The 21,251-nt window shown below is 46.6% G+C and overlaps 1 protein-coding gene across 1 annotated transcript in view; it reads right to left on the bottom strand.

The window, feature by feature from the left end:
- SLC1A3 (solute carrier family 1 member 3) overlaps nucleotides 1–6,907 on the bottom strand; it is a 162,138-nt gene extending 155,231 nt beyond the window's left edge. The window contains exon 1 of the mRNA XM_038743853.1: nucleotides 6,784–6,907. The gene's annotated coding sequence lies outside the window, so the exon portion shown is untranslated. The remainder of the gene's footprint in view (nucleotides 1–6,783) is intronic.
- Nucleotides 6,908–21,251: the final 14,344 nt, after the last annotated feature.

Genomic DNA, 21,251 nt, shown 5'->3' with positions numbered 1-21,251 from the left:
ATTGGCGGAGCTGGGGTTTGAACCCATGACCTCTGACTCCAAAGCCCGGGCTCTATCCACTGAGCCACGCTGCTTGTACTTCCCAAGCGCTTAGTACAGTGCTCTGCACACAGTAAGCGCTCAATAAGTATGATTGAATGAATGAATGAACCCCTCATTTCCTCTCCTCCCTCTCCCTTCTGCATCGCCTCTGCACTTGGATTGGAGCCTTTTAATTACTCGATATTAACGCCCCACCATTTACGAACCTACCTTTAATTTATTTTAATATCTCACTCCCCCCCTGCAAACTCCTTATGGACAAGGAACGTTGTCTGCCAGCTCGGTTGCATTGTACTCCAACCTCATTAGCTTGTCTCTGCCCCAGCGCTTAGTACAGTGCCTGGCACATAGTAAGCGCACAGAGAAGCAGCGTGGCTCAGTGGAACGAGCCCGGGCTTCGGAGTCAGGGGTCGTGGGTTCTAATCCCGGCTCCGCCACTTGTCAGCTGGGTGGCTTTGGGCAAGTCACTTCGCTTCTCTGTGCCTCAGCTACCTCATCTGTAAAATGGGGATTTAAGGCTGTGAGCCCCACATGGGACAACCTTCAAAGCCCTACTGAGAGCTCACCTCCTCCAGGAGGCCTTCCCAGACTGAGCCCCCTTTTTCCTCTCCTCCTCCCCATCCCCCCACCCTACCTCCTTCCCCTCCCCACAGCACTTTTATATACATTTGTACAGATTTATTACTCTATTTATTTTACTTGTATATATTTACTATTCTATTTATTTTGTTAATGGTGTGCATCGAGCTTTAATTCTATTTGTTCTGACGACTTGACACCTGTCCACATGTTTTGTTCTGTTGTCTGTCTCCCCCTTTTAGACTGTGAGCCCACTGTTGGGTAGGGACTGTCTCTACATGTTGCCAACTTGTACTTCCCAAGCGCTTAGTACAGTGCTCTGCACACAGTAAGCGCTCAATACGATTGAATGAATGAATGATAGGGACCATCTCTATATGTCGCCAACTTGTACTTCCCAAGTGCTTAGTACAGTGCTCTGCACACAGTAAGTGCTCAATAAATACGATTGAATGAATGAATGAATAGGGACTGTCTCTATACGTCGCCAACTTGTACTTCCCAAGCGCTTAGTACAGTGCTCTGCACACAGTAAGCGCTCAGTACGATTGAATGAATGAATAGGGACCATCTCTATATGTCGCCAACTTGTACTTCCCAAGCGCTTAGTACAGTGCTCTGCACACAGTAAGTGCTCAATAAATACGATTGAATGAATGAATAGGGACCGTCTCTATATGTCGCCAACTTGTACTTCCCAAGCGCTTAGTACAGTGCTCTGCACACAGTAAGAGCTCAATAAATACGATTGAATGAATGAATGAAAAGGGACCGTCTCTATATGTCACCAACTTGTACTTCCCAAGCGCTTAGTACAGTGCTTTGCACACAGTAAGCTCTCAATAAATACGATTGAATGAATGAATGAATAGGGACCGCCTCTATATGTCGCCAACTTGTACTTCCCAAGCGCTTAGTACAGTGCTCTGCACACAGTAAGTGCTCAATAAATACAATTGAATGAATGAATGAATGAATAGGGACCGTCTCTATATGTCGCCAACTTGTACTTCCCAAGCGCTTAGTACAGTGCTCTGCACACAGTAAGCTCTCAATAAATACAATTGAATGAATGAATAGGGACCGTCTCTGTATGTCGCCAACTTGTACTTCCCAAGTGCTTAGTACAGTGCTCTGCACACAGTAAGCGCTCAATAAATATGATTGAATGAATGAATGAATAGGGACCGTCTCTATACGTCGCCAACTTGTACTTCCCAAGCGCTTAGTACAGTGCTCTGCACATAGTAAGCGCTCAATAAATACAATTGAATGAATGAATAACCTTGTATCTACCATGGCGCTTAGAACAGTGCTTGGCACATAGTAAGCGCTTAACACACACAATAGAGAAGCATAACAAATGCCATAATTATTATTGTTCTTATGACCCTCCCAAGCCCTTAGTGCGGTGTTCTGCAACCAGTGAGCGCTCAAGAAATACCACTGATTGATCGATCGATCGATCCTTTGGAAAGCCCGGTATAAGGGAGGGTCTTGAAAGGATCGAATTGACAGGATCAGTTTTGACTTTTAGAAAAACTTTTAGGACTATCTCTATAGTCTCTATAGGGTAGGGACTGTCTCTATATGTTGCAAACTTGTACTTCCCAAGTGCTTAGTACAGTGCTCCGCACACAGTAAGCGCTCAATAAATACGATTGAATGAATGAATGAAAATGGGGATTAAGCCTGTGAGCCCCATGTGGGACAACCTGATCTCCTTGTTTCCCCCCGCCCCCAGCGCTTAGAACAGTGCTTGGCACATAGTAAGCGCTTAACAAATGCCATCATTATTGTTATTATTATTATTACAGTGCCCTGCACACAGTAAGCGTTCAATAAATACGACTGCATGAATAGGACCGCGCTAATAGCCACAGAAATTAATTCCCCAGTCCCATCCCACCAGCTCAGCTGTGCCCCAGTGACCCACTGGATCTCTCCCACCCGGCTCCCAAACAGGGGGCACCACAGGAGCTCTTGCCCCCAATAATAATAATAATAATAATAATAATAATAATAATAATAATAATAATAATAACAACAATAAAAAACAGCATTTGTTAAGCGCTTACTATGTGCCAAGAACTGTTCTAAGCGCTGGGGAGGTTACAAGGTGATCAGGTTGTCCCATGTGGGGCTCACAGTCTTCATCAGCGTGGCTCAGTGGAAAGAGCCCGGGCTTTGGAGTCAGAAGTCATGGGTTCAAATCCCGGCTCTGCCAATTGCCAGCTGTGTGACTTTGGGCAAGTCACTTCACTTCTCTGGGCCTCAGTTCCCTCATCTGGAAAAATGGGGATTAAGACTGTGAGCCCACGTGAGACAACCTGTTCACCTTGTAACCTCCCCAGCGCGAGGAACAGTGCTTTGCACATAGTAAGCGCTTAATAAATGCCATTATTATTATTTCATCCCCATTTTGTTAATGATGTGCATATAGTTTTAATGCTATTTGTTCTGACGATTTTGACACCTGTCTCCATGTTTTGTTTTGTTGTCTGTCTCCCCTTTCTAGACTGTGAGCCCGTTGTTGGGTAGGGACTGTCTCTCTATGTTGCTGACTCGGACTTCCCAAGCGCTTAGTACAGTACTCTGCACACAGTAAGCGCTCAACAAATACGATTGAATGAATACGACTGAATGAATGAATGAATCTCCATTTTCCAGATGAGGGAACTGAGGCCCAGAAGTGACTCGCCCAAAGTCACCCAGCTGACCCATGGCGGAGCCAGGATTGGAACCCATGACCTGTGAGCCTTCCTAGACTGAGCACCCTCCTTCCCCTCCCCGCAGCACCTATATATATGTATATATGTTTGTACATATTTATTACTCTATTTATTTTACTCATACATATTTATTCTATTTATTTTATTTTGCTAATATGTTTTGTTTTGTTGTCTGTCTCCTCAAGAATAATAACGATGGCATTTATTAAGCACTTACTATGTGCAAAGCACTGTACTAAGCACTGGGGAGGCTATCAGCAGCATGGCTCAGTGGAAAGAGCCTAGGCTTGGGAGCCAGAGGTCATGGGTTCAAATCCCAGCTCCGCCACTTGTCAGCTGTGTGACTTTGGGCGAGTCACTTCACTTCTCTGGGCCTCAGTTCCCTCATCTGTAAAATGGGGATTAAGGCTGTGAGCCCCTTGTGGGACAACCTCATTCATTCATTCATTCAATCGTATTTATTGAGGCCTTACTGTGTGCAGAGCACTGTACTAAGCGCTTAGGAAGTACAAGTTGGCAACATATAGAGACGGTCCCTACCCAACAGCTGTGGGCCAACCTAATTCATTCATTCAATCGTATTTATTGAGCACTTACTGTGTGCAGAGCACTGTACTAAGCGCTTGGGAAGTACAAGTTGGCAACATATAGAGACAGTCCCTACCCAACAGCTGTGGGCCAACCTAATTCATTCATTCAATCGTATTTATTGAGCGCTTACTGTGTGCACAGCACTGTACTAAGCGCTTGGGAAGTACAAGTTGGCAACATATAGAGACGGTCCCTACCCAACAGCTGTGGGCCAACCTAATTCATTCATTCATTCAATTCATTCAATCGTATTTATTGAGCGCTTACTGTGTGCACAGCACTGTACTGAGCGCTTGGGAAGTACAAGTTGGCAACATATAGAGACGGTCCCTACCCAACAGCTTGTATCCCCCCAGCGCTTAGAACAGTGCTTCGCACACAGTAAGCGCTTAACAAATACCACCACTATTATTATTATTACAAGGCGATCAGGTTGTCCCAATGTGGGGGGGGGGGGGAGGGGGGGCGGGGGGGGAGGAGGGCTCACAGTCTTAATCCTCATTTTCCAGATGAGGGAACTGAGGCCCAGAGAAGTGAAGTGACTTGCCCAAAGTCACAGAGCCTGGAATGGCCTCCCTCTGCCCATCCGCCAAGCTAGCTCTCTTCCTCCCTTCAAGGCCCTACTGAGAGCTCACCTCCTCCAGGAGGCCTTCCCAGATTGAGCCCCCTTTTTCCTCTCCTCCTCCCCATTCCCCCCCACCCTACCTCCTTCCCCTCCCCACAGCACCTGTGTATATGTTTGTACGTATTTATTACTCTATTTATTTTACTTGTACATATTCTATTCATTTTATTTTGTTACTATGTTTTGTTGTCTGTCTCCCCCTTTTAGACAGTGAGCCCGCTATTGGGTAGGGACTGTCTCTATATGTTGCCAACTTGGACTTTCCAAGCGCTTAGCACAGTGCTCTGCACACAGTAAGCAGCGTGGTTCAGTGGAAAAGAGCCTGGGCTTTGGAGTCAGAGGTCATGGGTTCAAATCCCAGCTCCGCCGCTTGTCAGCTGGGTGACTTTGGGCAAGTCACTTCACTGGGCTTCAGTTACCTCATCTGGAAAACGGGGACTAAGATTGTGAGCCCCACATGGGACAACCTGATCACCCGGTATCCTCCCCAGCGCTTAGAACAGTGCTTTGCACGTAGTAAGCGCTTAACAAATACCAAAATTAGTAGTAGTAGTAGTAGTAAGCACTCAATAGAAACGATTGATTAGAACAGTGCTTGGCATGTAGTAAGTGCTTAACAAATACCAAAATGATTATTATTAGTAGTAGTAAGTGCTCAATAAATACAATTGATTAGAACAGTGCTTTGCACGTAGTAAGTGCTTAATAAATACCAAAATTAGTAGTAGTAAGTGCTCAATAGATACGATTGATTAGAACAGTGCTTTGCACGTAGTAAGTGCTTAACAAAACCAAAATGATTATTATTAGTAGTAGTAAGCGCTCAATAGATATGATTGATTAGAACAGTGCTTTCCATGTAGTAAGTGCTTAACAAATACCAAAATGATTATTATTAGTAGTAGTAAGCACTCAATAGATACAATTCATTAGAACAGTGCTTTGCACGTAGTAAGTGCTTAACAAATACCAAAATGATTATTATTAGTAGTAGTAAGCGCTCAATAGATACAATTGATTAGAACAGTGCTTTGCACGTAGTAAGCGCTTAATAAATACCAAAATTAGTAGTAGTAAGTGCTCAATAGATACGATTGATTAGAACAGTGCTTTGCATGTAGTAAGTGCTTAACAAATACCAAAATGATTATTATTAGTAGTAGTAAGCGCTCAATAGATACGATTGATTAGAACAGTGCTTTGCACGTAGTAAGCGCTTAATAAATACCAAAATTAGTAGTAGTAAGTGCTCAATAGATACGATTGATTAGAACAGTGCTTTGCACGTAGTAAGTGCTTAACAAATACCAAAATGATTATTATTAGTAGTAGTAAGCGCTCAATAGATATGATTGATTAGAACAGTGCTTTCCATGTAGTAAGTGCTTAACAAATACCAAAATGATTATTATTAGTAGTAGTAAGCACTCAATAGATACGATAAATTAGAACAGTGCTTTGCACTAGTAAGCACTTAAATACCAAAATGATTATTAGTAGTAGTAGTAAGCACTCGATAAATACAATTGATTAGAACAGTGCTTTGCACGTAGTAGGTGCTTAACAAATACCAAAATGATTAGTAGTAGTAGTAAGCACTCAATAAATGTGATTCATTAGAACAGTGCTTTGCACTAGTAAGCGCTTAAATACCAAAATTATTAGTAGTAGTAGTAGTAAGCGCTCAATACATACGATTAGAACAGTGCTTTGCACATAGTAAGCGCTTAACAAATGCCAAAATGATTATTAGTAGTACTGAGCGCTCAATAAATACGATTGAATGACTGAATGAATGAACACAGCTGACAATCGGTGACCCCGCCGTTGGGTAGGGACGGTCCCTCTATGTCGCCAACTTGTCCTTCCCAAGCGCTTAGTCCAGCGCTCTGCACGCAGGAAGCGCTCAATAAATAGGATTGAATGGATGAAGGCAGCCCGGGCTCTGTGTCCCCCCCACCCCCACCCCAAGTCCTGCGCTGGGAAAACCGACCCCTTGGGAGGGGAGGGGAGAGAGGGGGGCCAATCAATCAATCAATCAATCAATTGTATTTATTGAGCGCTTACTGTGTGCAGGGCACTGTACTAAGCGCTTGGGAAGGACAAGTTGGCAACATGTAGAGACGGTCGCTACCCAACAGTGGGCTCCCAGTCTAGAAGGGGGAGGCGGGGGAACCCAACCGAACGCATTGGGCAGGGGGTGTTGAGACTGACCTTCTCCGGGGCCCCGCGGGCGATGGAGCAGGTGGGCGACCGGCCGGGCCCCGGCCCAGGCCACCGGGGGCAAGGAGAGAAGCGGAGGGGGCAGGACGGGCAGGACGGGCAGGACGGTCCGACCGCACCGAGGGCATGGGCTCTGCCCCCGCCCGCTTGCTGTCCCGGAGACTTAAGGAAAGGGGCGGAGCCGAGGGGGAGGGACGGGGCGGGGCTAGCGGGGGGCGGGGCTAGAGGGGATTGTGGGCGGGGCTTTGAGGAGTGGGCGGGGCTAGAGGGGGATTGTGGGCGGGGCTAGATGGGATTGTGGGCGGGGCTTAAGGAGTCGGGCGGGGCTCGCGTGGGTTGTGGGCGGGGCTCCAGGAGTAGGCGGGGCCGGAGGAGGTTGCGAGTGCCGCTAGAGGAGATTGTGGGCGGGGCTACAGGGAATTGTAGGCGGGGCTAGAGGGGGCGGTGGGCGGGGATTAAGGGGCGGGGCGGGCCTCGAGTGGGATGTGGGCGGGGCTTCAGGAGGGGGCGGGGCCGGAGGAGGCGGTGACTGCGGCTAGAGGTTGTGGGCGGGGCTTAAGGAGGGGTTGTGGGCGGGGCTAGAGGGGGCTGTGGGCGGGGCTTAAGGGGTGGGGCGGGGGCTCGAGTGGGTTGTGGGCGGGGCTTCAGGAGTGGGCGGGCCTAGGGGAGGTTGTGAGCGCGGCTAGAGGAGATTGTGGGCGGGGCTGAAGGAGGGGTTGTGGGCGGGGGCTAGAGGGGACTGTGGGCGGGGCTTAAGGGCGGGGCGGGGCTCGAGTGGGTTGTGGGCGGGGCTTCGGGAGGGGGCGGGGCCGGAGGAGGCTGTGAGTGCCGCTAGAGGAGATCGTGGGCGGGGCTAGAGGGGATTGTGGGCGGGGGCTTAAGGAGTGGGGCGGTGCTTGCGTGGGTTTTGGGCGGGCTTAGGGGGTGGGCGGGGCCGGAGGAGGCTGTGAGTGCGGCTGGAGATTGTGGGCGGGGCTAGAGGGGATTGTGGGCGGAGCTAGAGGGGATTGTGGGCGGGGCTTAAGGAGTGGGGCGGTGCTCGCGTGGGTTGTGGGCGGGGCTTCAGGGGTGGAGGGGCTGGAGGAGGTTGTGAGTGTGGCTGGAGATTGTGGGCGGGGGCTTAAGAAGTAGTTGTGGGCGGGGCTAGAGGGGATTGTGGGCGGGGCTTAAGAAGTAGTTGTGGGCGGGGCTAGAGGGGATTGTGGGCGGGGCTTAAGAAGTGGTTGTGGGCGGGGCTAGAGGGGATTGTGGGCAGGGCTGGGGAACTGTGGGCGGGGCTTAAGGAGTGGTTGGGGCGGGGCTAGAGGGGATTGTGGGCTGGGCTTGAGGAGTGGGGCTGGGCTTGAGGAGCGGGTCAGGGTCGCGTGGGTTGTGGGCGGGGCATAAGGAATGGGCGGGGCTAGAGGAGGTTGTTAGTGCGGCTAGAGATTATGGGCGGGGCTTCAGGAGGGGTTGTGGGCGGGGCTAGAGGGGATTGTGGGCGGGGCTCGAGGAGTGGGATGGGCTTTGATGAGATTGTGGGCGTGGCTTAAGGAGTGGGCGGGGCTAAGTGAGAGTGAGGGCGTGGCTTAAGGAGTGGGCGGGGCCAGAGGAGACTTGAGGGGTGGGCGGGGGGTGGAGGAGGCGGAGTGCGGGGCGGGGCTGGAGGGAGTGGGTGGGTTAGCGGTTATGGGCGGGGCTAGAGGGGGTTGTGGGCGGGGCTTAAGGAGTGGGCGGGTGGAGGAGGTTGTAGGCGGGGCTAGAGGAGGCGGTGTGCGGGGCGGGGCTATAGGAGGTTGTGGGCGGGGCTTAAGGAGTGGCCGGGGCTACAAGAGGTTGTGGGCGGGGCTGTAGGGCGTGGGTGAGGCTAGAGAGGTTGTAGGCGGAGCTAGAGGAGGGTGTGGGCCGGGCGGGGCTACCGGAGGTTGTGGGCGGGGCTCTAGGGCGTGGACGAGGCTAGAGGAGGTAGTTGTGGGCGGGGCTGGCGGGAGTGGGCGGGGTTCGAGGGTGGAGTGGGCGGGGCCGGCGGAGAATGTAGGGGGGGCTAGATGACGTTGTGGGCGGGGCTTGCGGAGTGGGCGGGGCGGCTCGTGCCGCGGCCGGGAAAGGAGGGGCGTGTCCTGATGGGGTGTGTCCGGCAGGGGGCGTGTCCCGAGGGGCGTGTCCGGCGGGGGGCGTGTCCTAGGGGGCGTGGCCTGGAGGCGATTCATTCATTGGAACGATTCATTCAGTCATTCATTCATTCAATCGTATTTATTGAGCGCTTACTGTGCGCAGAGCACTGGACTAAGCGCTTGGGAAGGACAAGTTGGCAACATCTAGAGACGGTCCCTACCCCACAGCGGGCTCCCAGTCTAGAAGCATGAAGCAGCGCTGCTCAGTGGAAAGAGCCCGGGCTTGGGAGCCAGAGGTCGTGGGTTCGAATCCCGTCTCCGCCGCTTGTCAGCTGGGTGACTTTGGGCAAGTCGCTTCACTTCCCTGGGCCTCAGTTCCCTCATCTGGAAAATGGGGATGAAGACTGTGAGCCCCACGTGGGACAACCTGATCACCTCCCCCGTGCTTAGAACAGTGCTTTGCACAAAGTAAGCGCTTAATAAATGCCATTATTATTATAGTTATTATTACTATTATTTGGAATGTCAATTACCATTGGGCCAGCCCGAGCTGGCTTTGTTTGCCTTTTTAGACCATTTTAATAATAACAATAATAATGGCATTTGTTAAGCGCTTACTATGTGCAGAGCACCGTTCTAAGCGCTGGGGGGGATACAAGGTGATCAAGTTGTCCCACGTGGGGCTCACAGTCTTCATCCCCATTTCACAGATGAGGTAACTGAGGCTGAGAGAAGTGAAGTGACTTGCCCAAGGTCACACAGCAGACATGTGGTGGTCGGGATTCGAACCCATGACCTCTGCCTCTGCCAAGCACTGTTCTAAGCACAGAGGGATACAAGGTGATCAGGCTGTCCCACGAGGGGCTTCGCAATCTTAATCCCCATTTACGGATGAGGTAACTGAGGTTCAGAGAAGTGAAGTGACTTGCCCGAGGTCACACAGCAGACCTGTGGCAGAGCCGGGATTCGAACCCATGACCTCTGACTCCCAAGCCCGGGCTCTTTCCACTGAGCCACGCAGATTGTCACGGTTTGTCAGTTCACTTTCATTAGAAATGCAAAATCAGGACGGAAGAAGAACAGAAGAATGAAACGTTACACATACCCCTGCCCAACACATGTGCACACATACAAACACACACAAACACACACACACACACACACACACACACACACGTTTCATTCATTCATTCATTCAATCGTATTTATTGAGCCCACTGTTGGGTAGGGACCGTCTCTATATGTTGCCAACTTGGACTTCCCAAGCGCTTAGTACAGTGCTCTGCACACAGTAAGTGCTCAATAAATACGATTGAATAAATGAATGAATGAATGAATTTATTGGGTGCTTACTGTATGCAGAGCACTGGACTAAGCTGTGTCACGTTGGGCGAGTCTTCTCTGTGCCTCAGTTCCCTCATCTATAAAATGGGGATAATAATAATAATGCATTTGTTTAGCACTTACTACGTGCAAAACACTGTTCTAAGTGCTGGGGGGGTGACAAGGTAATCAGGTTGTCCCACATGGGGCTCAAAGTCTAAATCCCCATTTTATAGATGGGGGAACTGAGGCCCAGAGAGGTGAAGTGACTTGCCCAAAGTCACACAGCTGACAAGTGTGACTTGAGAAGCAGCATGGCTCAGTGGAAAGAGCCTGGGCTTTGGAGTCAGAGGCCATGGGTTCAAATCCCAGCTCCGCCAATTAGCTGTGTGACTTTGGGTGAGTCACTTCACTTCTCTGGGCCTCAGTTCCCTCATCTGTAAAATGGGGATGAAGACTGTGAGCCCCCCGTGGGACAACCTGATCACCTTGCAACCTCCCCGGCGCTTAGAACAGTGCTTTGCACATAGTAAGCGCTTAAGAAATGCCATCATTATTATTATTAAGCAGGAGAGGCGGGATTCGAACCCATGACCTCTGACTCCCAAGCCCGGGCTCTTTCCACTGAGCCACGCTGCTTCTCCAAAAAATTGTGATATCTGTTAAGCTCTTACTATTAAGATTAAGACTGTGAGCCCAATGTGGGACAGCCTGATGACCTTCCTGTCTCCCCCAGCGCTTAGAACAGTGCTTGGCGCATAGTAAGAGCTTAACAAATGCCATCATTATTATTATTATTACAATTCAGCAACAAAGAGAGGCAATCCCCGCCCACAGTGGGCTCAATCAATCAATCAATCGTATTTATTGAGCGCTTACTATGTGCAGAGCACTGTACTGAGCACTTGGGAAGTACAAATTGGCAACATATAGAGACGGCCCCTACCCGACAGTGGGCTCACAGTCTAGAATGGGTGGAGACAGACATCAAAACAAGTCGACAGGCATCAGAGGCATCATTATAAATAAGAGGAATTATAGATTCTTTCAATCGTATTTATTGAGCGCCTACTGTGTGCAGAGCACTGGACTAAGCGCTTGGAAAGTACAGTGCAGCAACAGAGATAATCCCTTCCCAACAATGGGCTTACAGATATATACACATCATTAATAAAAATAAATAGAACACACATCTGAACGTGAACTTGCCCGCCAAACACACACACACACCCCTGAAAGCGAACTTGCTGATATTCCTTCAATCATTCATTCGATCGTATTTATTGAGCGCTCACCGTGTGCTGAGCACTGTACTAAGCGCTTGGGAAAGAGCGATGCAACACTAAACAATGTCAGTCCATGCCCACAAAGAGCTCATAGGCTAGCGGGGATACGGTCACCCCAAGAGTTTCCAACTCCAAATTTCACGCTTCGACTTTATTCTTCCATTTTAAAAAAATATTTAAATAATAATAATTACGGTATTTGTTAAGCGCTTACTATGTTCCAGGCACTGTACTAAGCGCTGGGGCGGATACAAGCAGATTGGGTTGGACACAGTCCCTGTCCCACGTGGGGCTCACAGTCTCAATCCTCATTTTTCAGGTGAGGGAACTGCGGCCCAGAGAAGTGAAGCGACTTGCCTAAGGTCACACAGCAAATGGCAGAGTCAGGATTAGAACCCATGACTTTCTGATTCCCAGTCCCGTGCTTTATCCACTATGCCGTACAGCTTCTCTATTTAAAGAAACGTGGATATACACTGAAGAATAGATTGCACTTTCAAGCGCTTAGTACAGTGCTCTGCGCACAGTAAGCACTCAATAAATGCGATTGAATGAATGAATGAATGAATGAATTGCAATTTAAGGACCTTTTTCGAGAGACCCTCTTTTCAGCGAAGGGAAGAAGCAGTGACATCTCTCTTTCAGGCAGACCTTGGACATGATCAAATATGAGCCCCTTGTTGGGCAGGGACCGTGTCTACATATTGCCGACTTGTACTTCACGAGCACTTAGTACAGTGCTCTGCACACAATAAGCGCTCAATAAATACGATCGAATGAATGAAATATAGAGAGGGGGGGAAATGCTTGCAGCAATCCCTTAAACGTTGCCTAAAGTTAATCAAAAGCAAGAAAAGCCCACTGTTGGGTAGGGACCGTCTCTATATGTTGCCAACTTGTACTTCCCAAGCGCTTAGTACAGTGCTCTGCACACAGTAAGTGCTCAATAAATACAATTGAATGAATGAATGAGTGAATGAGTACTTAAACCCTTTTTTTAAGAGTAGAACCAAGTTTAACTCGGCCTATACAGTTCAAGCTGCAAAGGCAAACACAAAATGTCGAATCCACATTGAAATCCAAAATATAAATCCTCATCAATGAGCAATATTGAAAACGGCCCGTTTCTTCTAGAAAGGGTTTTTGGTTCCTGAAGACAATATGGTTCTAATCTCAGTTCCGCCACTTGTCTGCTGTATGACCTTGGGCAAGCCACAGTGCTTGGCACATAGTAAGCGCTTAACAAATACCATAATTATTATAATTATGCATTATTACCTCTCTGTGCCTCAGCTACCTCATCTGTAAAATGGGGATTGAGACTGTGAGCCCCACGTGGGACAGGGACTGTGTCCAACCCAATCTGCTTGTATCTACCCCAGCGCTTAGTAATAATAATAATAATAATAATGGTATTTGTTAAGCGCCTACTATGTGCAAAGCACTGTTCTAAGTGCTGGGGGGGTACAAAGTGATCAGGTTGTCCCAAGTGGGCTCACAATCTTAATCCCCATTTTACAGATGAGGGAACTGAGCCCGGAGAAGTGAAGTGACTTGCCCAAGTCACACAGCTGACAAGTGGCGGAGTCGGGATTCGAACCCATGATCTCTGACTCCCAATCCCGGGCTCTTTCCACTGAGCCACGCTGCTTCTCTTAGTACAGTGCCTGACACATAGTAAGCACTAAACAAATTCCATAATTATTATTATTATTATTATCAGATTTAACTGTTGATGGGATCCTGCTTGTTTCTTGAATTAGAAAAACCTCATTAATTCAGAGAGAATGTCTCTCTTTTCAAGTTTCCTTTTTTAAAAAGAAATCAAAATCATTTTTTGAGCCCGACGCCCCCTAAATCTTAAGATCTATTTAGCAGAGAAAGCACAATTTGATAGCAATGGTTGCACATACCAAAAATCTCAGTAATGGAAATTGAAAATAAACAACACAGCTGTCAGTTACCACATGAAACCTGCTAGTATTTCTGGGCTTGCGAATGCAAAAAGAGAGACAATGTCAAAATTTTTCTATCCACAAATCTAGTGCATTGAGAGAAAATAAATATCTCCCTCCTATTTAACCCTTCTGTTCCTTCACCAAAAACGGATTTAAAACATTTTAGCGTATCATGCAATTTTCAACATCTTTGCAACTGGTTCATTGTAAAAATATGAAATATATATTCATTCATACATAATTAATATATATATAATAGGATTTTAAAAATATAAGATAATAGCAATCTCCCCCTTCTAGACTGTGAGCCCGCTGTTGGGTAGGGACCGTCTCTATATGTTGCCAACTTGTACTTCCCAAGCGCTTAGTACAGTGCTCTGCACACAGTAAGCGCTCAATAAATACGATTGAATGAATGAATGAATTACGTAAACTAAAAATAATACACAAGTGCTCAGGTGGTTTATGAGTTAGAATGGACCAGATTTTGTCCCAATCCACTTCTCAAACCCTTCTCCCTGCATAAAACACCTTCCTTCCTCCAAACTGCCAAGCCACATCTCTCCCTTACCTCAAAGGCCCCTTAAAACCAACTTGTTCGCAAGATGTTACCTAGTCAGCGCTTAGAACAGTGCTTTGCACATAGTAAGCGCTTAATAAATGCCATCATTATTATTATTATTATTTTTAATTCCCACTCCCCGATCATGTCAGTAGCCACCCTAGCATTTGTATATAATAATGATGGCATTTATTAAGAGCTTACTATGTGCAAAGCACTGTTCGAAGCACAGGGGAGGTTACAAGGCAATCAGGTTGTCCCTTGGGGGACTCACAGGCTTAATCTCCATTTTACAGATGAGGTAACTGAGGCACAGAGAAGTTAAGTGACTTGCCCAAAGTCACACAGCTGACAATTGGTAGGGCCGGCATTTGAACCCATGGCCTCTAACTCCAAAGCCTGGGCTCTTTTTCACTGAGCCACGCTGCTTGATAGGCATTGATATGTCATCATCATCTTCATCATCATCATCATCATCAATCGTATTTATTGAGCGCTTACTATGTGCAGAGCACTGTACTAAGCGCTTGGGAAGTACAAATTGGCAACATATAGAGACAGTCCCTACCCAACAGTGGGCTCACAGTCTAAAAGGGGGAGACAGAGAACAAACCAAACATACTAACAAAATAAAATAAAATATATACCTATCAATCATCAATCAATGGCATTAATTGAGTTCCTACTGCGTCCCTACCGTTCTAGGTGCAAGGATATTTACAACAAAAACGATAGATCCCTTTCATCATCAATCGTATTTATTGAGCGCTTACTGTGTGCAGAGCGCTGTACTAAGCGCTTGGGAAGTACCTCCCTCTGCCCATCCGCCAAGCCAGCTCTCTTCCTCCCTTCAAGGCCCTGCTGAGAGCTCACCTCCTCCAGGAGGCCTTCCCAGACTGAGCCCCTTCTTTCCTCTCCCCCTCGTCCCCCTCTCCATCCCCCCGTCTTACCCCCTTCCCTTCCCCACAGCACCTGTATATATGTATATATGGTTGTACATATTTATGACTCTATTTATTTATTTATTTATTTATTTTACTTGTACATTTCTATCCTACTTATTTTATTTTGTTGGTATGTTTGGTTCTGTTCTCTGTCTCCCCCTTTTAGACTGTGAGCCCACTGTTGGGTAGGGACTGTCTCTATGTGATGCCAATTTGTACTTCCCAAGCGCTTAGTACAGTGCTCTGCACATAGTAAGCGCTCAATAAATACGATTGATTGATTGATTGATTGATTGATTGAAATTGGCAACATATAGAGACAGTCCCTGCCCAACAGTGGGCTCACAGGAGTTTACCATATGAGGGTCTTAGTGTTTATTTAATTGCTACTTTTGTCTTTTTCACTTGTCTTTCCGCTTTGATGCTTTTACTTATTGCCCGTTCAGTGATTTCTGTCCACTTGTTTCCCATATTAGATTGAAAGCTTTCTGAGGGCAGGGAGAGTGGATTTTGCCCTGTTGAAGTTCCCAACATTCAGCAGTGTCCTGCCCCCACCACAGCTCAATGAATGAATGACTGCAGATGTTGATGATGATGTGGTTGACACGATCCCATCGATCAGTGGTATTTATTATCCTCTGCTCCTCCTCCCCTCCCCATCGCTCCTCCTCACAGCCCTTGTGTATATTTGTACATATTTATTCCTCTGTTTTATTAATGATGTGTATATCCCTATAATTCTATTTATTTTGATGGTACTGACACCTATCTACTTGTTCCGTTTTGCTGTCTGTCTCCCCCTTCTAGACTGGAAGCCCACTGTTGGGTAGGGACCGTCTCTATATGCTGCCGAATTGTCCTTTCCAAGCGCTTAGCACAGTGCTCTGCACACCGTCAGCGCTCAATAAATACGATTGAAAGAATGAATGAATGAAAGTGGAAACTCAATAAATGCCTCTGCTGCTACTACTTCTACTATTATCACTTCATCGTCATCATCAATCGTATTTATTGAGCGCTTACTGTGTGCAGAACACTGTACTAAGCGCTTGGGAAGTACAAGTTGGCAACTGTTACTTAGTACAGTGCAAGCACTTAACAAATGCCATTATAATCATCATCATTAATATTTTTATTATTGTTATTATTACTCTCCAACTGAGCTAATAGCCTTAACAGCCAATTTTTTCGAAGGCATTTGTTAAGCATTTACTATATGCCAGGCACTTTCTAAGCGCTGGGGTAGATACAAGGTAATCAGGTTGGACACAGTCCATATAACACATGGGGCTCAAATAATAATAATAATAATAATAATAATAATAATAATAATAATAATAACATTTATTAAGCGCTTACTATGTGCAAAGCACTGTTCTAAGCGCTGAAGTCTTGGTCCCCATTTTACAGATGGAGTGAGACACAGAGAACTGAAATGACTCGCTCAAAATTACACAGCAGACCAAGTATCGGATGCAGGATTAGAACCCAGATCCTTCTGACTCCCAGGCTCGTTATCTGTCTTCTAAACTATACTGCTCCTCTATTATTTCCCTTTCCTTTTTGATTGGCTTTTGTCCCAGGGTAGTTTCCAGAGAGAAATCAGGGTTTCGTCTCCTTGGACCTCAGAGCGAGAACTTTAAAAAAAAATAATCTAAAAAACACTTTTTCAACCTAAATGATAGAAGTCTCGTATCTCCTGTTAGGTGGAAAAATATAGTGCAAAATATAATAATAATGATATTATATTATAATATTCTAAGGGCTGGGGGGGATACAAGGTGATCAGGTTGTCCCATGTGGGGCTCACAGTCTTAACTCTCATTTTACAGATGGGGTAACTGAGGCTCAGAGAAGTTAAGTGACTTGCCCAAGGTCACACGGTAGACATGCGGCGGAGCCAGGATTAGAACTCATGACTACTGACTCCCAAGCTCGGGGTCTTTCCACTGAGCCACTCGGCTTCTCTACTCTCCCCCTTCCCCTTCTTATATTTTTATTATTTTGATCTGGTTTCAGACTTTTTACAAATTTTGATTTAGGTGGACTTTATTGGATCTCCATGTACTCTTAAGAAGGAAAATAATTCACTTTTGGAAAGTTTTGTTGGATGTAATAAAACCTAATGAGAAAACGGGAAGGAAGGGGTTTCAGTTCAAAGTTCATCCTGTGTTGCAACGTCTCCCTGCTGGAAAAGTATTGAGAGTTATTTTATTATACCCCCACTTTTTCGTACGGAAAGACAGACCAATGAATGTCCTTTGAGCAACCTATACTATTCTGGATGATTACTACAGCGATTTATTTTGCCTTAAGCAAGACCTTTTCCTCTTTAACATATTTTTTTCTCAATGGAAACACTAAGGGAATTCAAGACCAAGATAAAGAACACGCTCTTGAACACTACTTTCCCTTTACAGCCATCTGGGGACATTAGTGAAGGGAATTGCATAAATCTTCAGGATATAGTATGTGGGGGAAATGCAGACCAATAGACTTGCTGATGCTGGGTGAAAATAGGCTGAAATATACTTCAATAATTTTATTTTTTTTTGGTTAAAAAGTACAGAGCTCCGTACTAGAGGAAAATTTACTGGGAAACCAATTAAAAACCCCTGTTCAAAAGAGGTTCACAGTCTAAGGAGGGGAGGATAGTCACACAGGAAAAAAAAATCTTGTGAACTTGTCATAATATTTATTAAATGCTCACCAAATGCTAAGAATTGTGCTAAGCACTGGGGGGATATGCAAAAGTTTTGGTAAGGCAAACCATAATAGAAAAGGGTTAAATGCAACAGTGAAACCGTGAACGGTAAAAATATGCATGTTGCGTTACACTAAATGGAGTGAGAACGAGAAGCACCGTGGCTCAGTGGAAAAGAGCCCGGGCTTTGGAGTCAGAGGTCATGGGTTCAAATCCCGGCTCCGCCACTTGTCAGCTGTGTGACTTTGGGCAAGTCACTTCACTTCTCTGGGCCTCAGTTCCCCCATCTGTAAAATGGGGATTTAGACTGTGAGCCCCATGTGGGCTTGTAAACTTGTAACCTCCCCAACGCTTAGAACAGTATCCAACCTTGGCTTCACAGACTCCATCCTCTCCTGGTTCTCCTCTTGTCTCTCTGGCCATTCATTCTTAGTCTCCTTTGCAGGCTCCTCCTCCCCCTCCCATCCCCTTATATGTTGCAAACTTGTACTTCCCAAGCGCTTAGTACAGTGCTCTGCACACGGTAAGCGCTCAATAAATATGATTGAATGAATGAACAGTGCTTTGCACATAGTAAGCGCTTAATAAATGCCATCATCAAATGGGAACCTGGCTTAAGAATTGCGGATAAAGCATGCAAATGAACTGTATTATCAACTAAGGTGCCATTTAGCCACAAGTGGAAAACTTCCTCATGGCTCATTCAGCAGCTTTAAGGGAAAGCACGCATTCTTCAGAGCTCTTTTTGAAATATTAACATCTCCATTCCATATCGCAGTGGTTAAAAATCAAGAAACCGTCTTGCCTCGTGGGGAATTCTTACTAAACCAGGGACCTCCCAGAAGCTGTGATTTTCATTCAGGGATTGAGACTTGGCGTTTCCTTGGTCTATTCCCAGGGACAAGACACTGTCATCTGCAACCCGGAGCTGCTTCCCACCATGATGCTGATGAAAGCGAAAAATGATAACCTCCTTGAGGATTGGGATCATGGATTTAACTTTTCTTATCCTTTCCCAAGAGACTGGAAACGAGGCTCGGTACACATTGGAAACCTAGTGTAGTGATCTGCATACAGTAAGTGCCCAGGACGGTGCTCTGTACATAGTGGGTGCCCAGTACCCCACATCACTTAAGTACATACCTTTAAATTATATATTATAAATTGCATATAGCTCTGCACACAGTAAGCGCTCAATAAATACGATTGAATGAGTGAATGAATGAATATTTATTCATAATCAGAATATAAACTTATTATTGATAGAAAATGTGTCTGCTGATCTTGTACTAGTATAGTGTTCTGCACATAGTAAGAGCTCAGTAAATCCACTGAACTCATTCATTCATTCAATTGTATTTATTGAGCGCTCACTGTGTGCAGAGCACTGTACTATAAGTGCTTGGGAAGTACAAGTTGGCAACATATAGAGATGGTCCCTACCCAACGACGGGCTTCACATTTATTGAGCGCTTACTGTGTGCAGAGCACTGTACTAAGCGCTTGGGAAGTACAAGTGGGCAACATATAGAGACGGTCCCTACCCAATAATGGGCTCACAGTCTAGAAGGGGGAGACAGACAACAAAACAAAACATGGAGACAGGTGTCAGAATAATCAGAATTAATAGAATTATAGCTATATGCACATCATTAACAAAATAGAGTAGGAAATATGTACAAGTAAAATAAACAGAGTAATAAATCTGTACAAATGTATACAAGTGCTTTGGGGAGGGGAAGGAGGTAGGGCAGAGGGGGGACGTTGGGGAGGAGGAGAGGAAAAAGGGGGCTCAGTGTGGGAAGGCCTCCTGGAGGAGGTGAGCTCTCAGTCGGGCTTTGAAGGGAGGAAGAGAGCTGGTTTGGCGGATGTGTGTGGAGGGAGGGCATTACAGGCTGAATGAGTGACTGATCTGTGCACAGTAAAAGCTGAAGAAATAATCATGGATTTATTGAATTGGATTCATTTCATTCATTCATTCATTCAATCGTATTTATTGAGCACGGTACTAAGCGCTTCGGAAGTACAAGTTGGCAACATGTAGAGACCGTCCCGACCCAACAGTGGGCCCACAGTCTAGAAGTTTATCTGTCCCATACAGCTGAACTTGTCTATACAAATTGAGACTGAAAGCTCACTGTGGTCCTGGAATGTGTCTTTATTGTTGCATTGTACTCTCCGAAGCACTTAGTACAGTGCTCTGCACACAGTAAGCGCTCAATAAATACGATTGAATGAACGAATGAGTCTCAAACTTGTGAGAATGGCTATTCCTCTTCTGGTGCAACTTTCCCCAGTTGGTATAACAGCTGCTGCTTTAGTGTAACAGTTATCCTGCAGGATTCCCAGTTAGTAGACAATTCCTGACTCTCTCTCTCTCTCTCAGTACTTTTGTATACATCTGTTATTTATTTATTTATATTAATGTCTGTTTTCCCTTCTAGACTGTAAGTTCACTGTGGATGGGGAAGATGTCTGTGATTTTTTATGGCATTTCTTAAGCGCTTACTATGTGCGAAACACTGTTCTAAGTGCTGGGGAGGTTACAAGGTGATCAGGTTGGCCCACGTGGGGCTCACAGTCTTAATCCCCATTTTACAGATGAGGTAACTGAGGCATAGAGAAGTTAAGTGACTTGCCCAAAGTCACACAGCTGAGAATTGGGAAAGCCAGAATGACTTTCCCATCACTGCTGATGGCACTACCATCCTTCCCGTCTCACAAGTCCGCAACCTTGATGTCATCCTCGACTCCGCTCTCTCATTCATCCCTCACATCCAAGCCATCACCAAAACCTGCCGGTCTCAGCTCCGCAACATTGCCAAGATCCGCCCTTTCCTCTCCATTCAAACCGCTACCCTGCTCGTTCAAGCTCTCATCCTATCCCGTCTGGACTACTGCATCAGCCTTCTCTCTGATCTCCCATCCTCGTGTCTCTCCCCACTTCAATCCATACTTCATGCTGCTGCCCGGAATGTCTTTGTCCGGAAACGCTCTGGGCATGTTACTCCCCTCCTCAAAAATCTCCAGTGGCTACCAATCAATCTGCGCATCAGGCAGAAACTCCTCACCCTGGGCTTCAAGGCTGTCCATCACCTCGCCCCCTCCTACCTCACCTCCCTTCTCTCTTTCTGCAGCCCAGCCCGCACTTTCCGCTCCTCTGCCGCTAATCTCCTCACCGTTAGGCCTCGTTCTCGCCTGTCCCGCCATCGACCCCCAGCCCACGTCATCCCCCGGGCCTGGAATGCCCTCCCTCTGCCCATCCGCCAAGCTAGCTCTCTTCCTCCCTTGAAGGCCCTACTGAGAGCTCACCTCCTCCAGGAGGCCTTCCCACACTGAGCCCACTCCTTCCTCTCCCCCTCGTCCCCCTCTCCATCCCCCCCGTCTTACCTCCTTCCCTTCCCCACAGCACCTGTATATATGTATATATGTTTGTACTCTGCTCTGCACACAGTAAGCACTCAATAAATATGATTGATTGATTGATTGATTGATTCCAAAGCCCGGGATCTTTCCACTGAGCCATGCTGCTTCTCTAATTGTTATACTGATATAATTGATGTATTGTTACATTGTACTCCCCCAAGCA

This window comes from Tachyglossus aculeatus, chromosome 3, assembly GCF_015852505.1.
Source record: "Tachyglossus aculeatus isolate mTacAcu1 chromosome 3, mTacAcu1.pri, whole genome shotgun sequence".
Classification (NCBI taxonomy): Eukaryota; Metazoa; Chordata; class Mammalia; order Monotremata; family Tachyglossidae; genus Tachyglossus; species Tachyglossus aculeatus.
The sequence above is the reverse complement of the archived record's forward strand: the minus strand, read 5'-3'. Positions and strand labels throughout refer to the sequence as shown.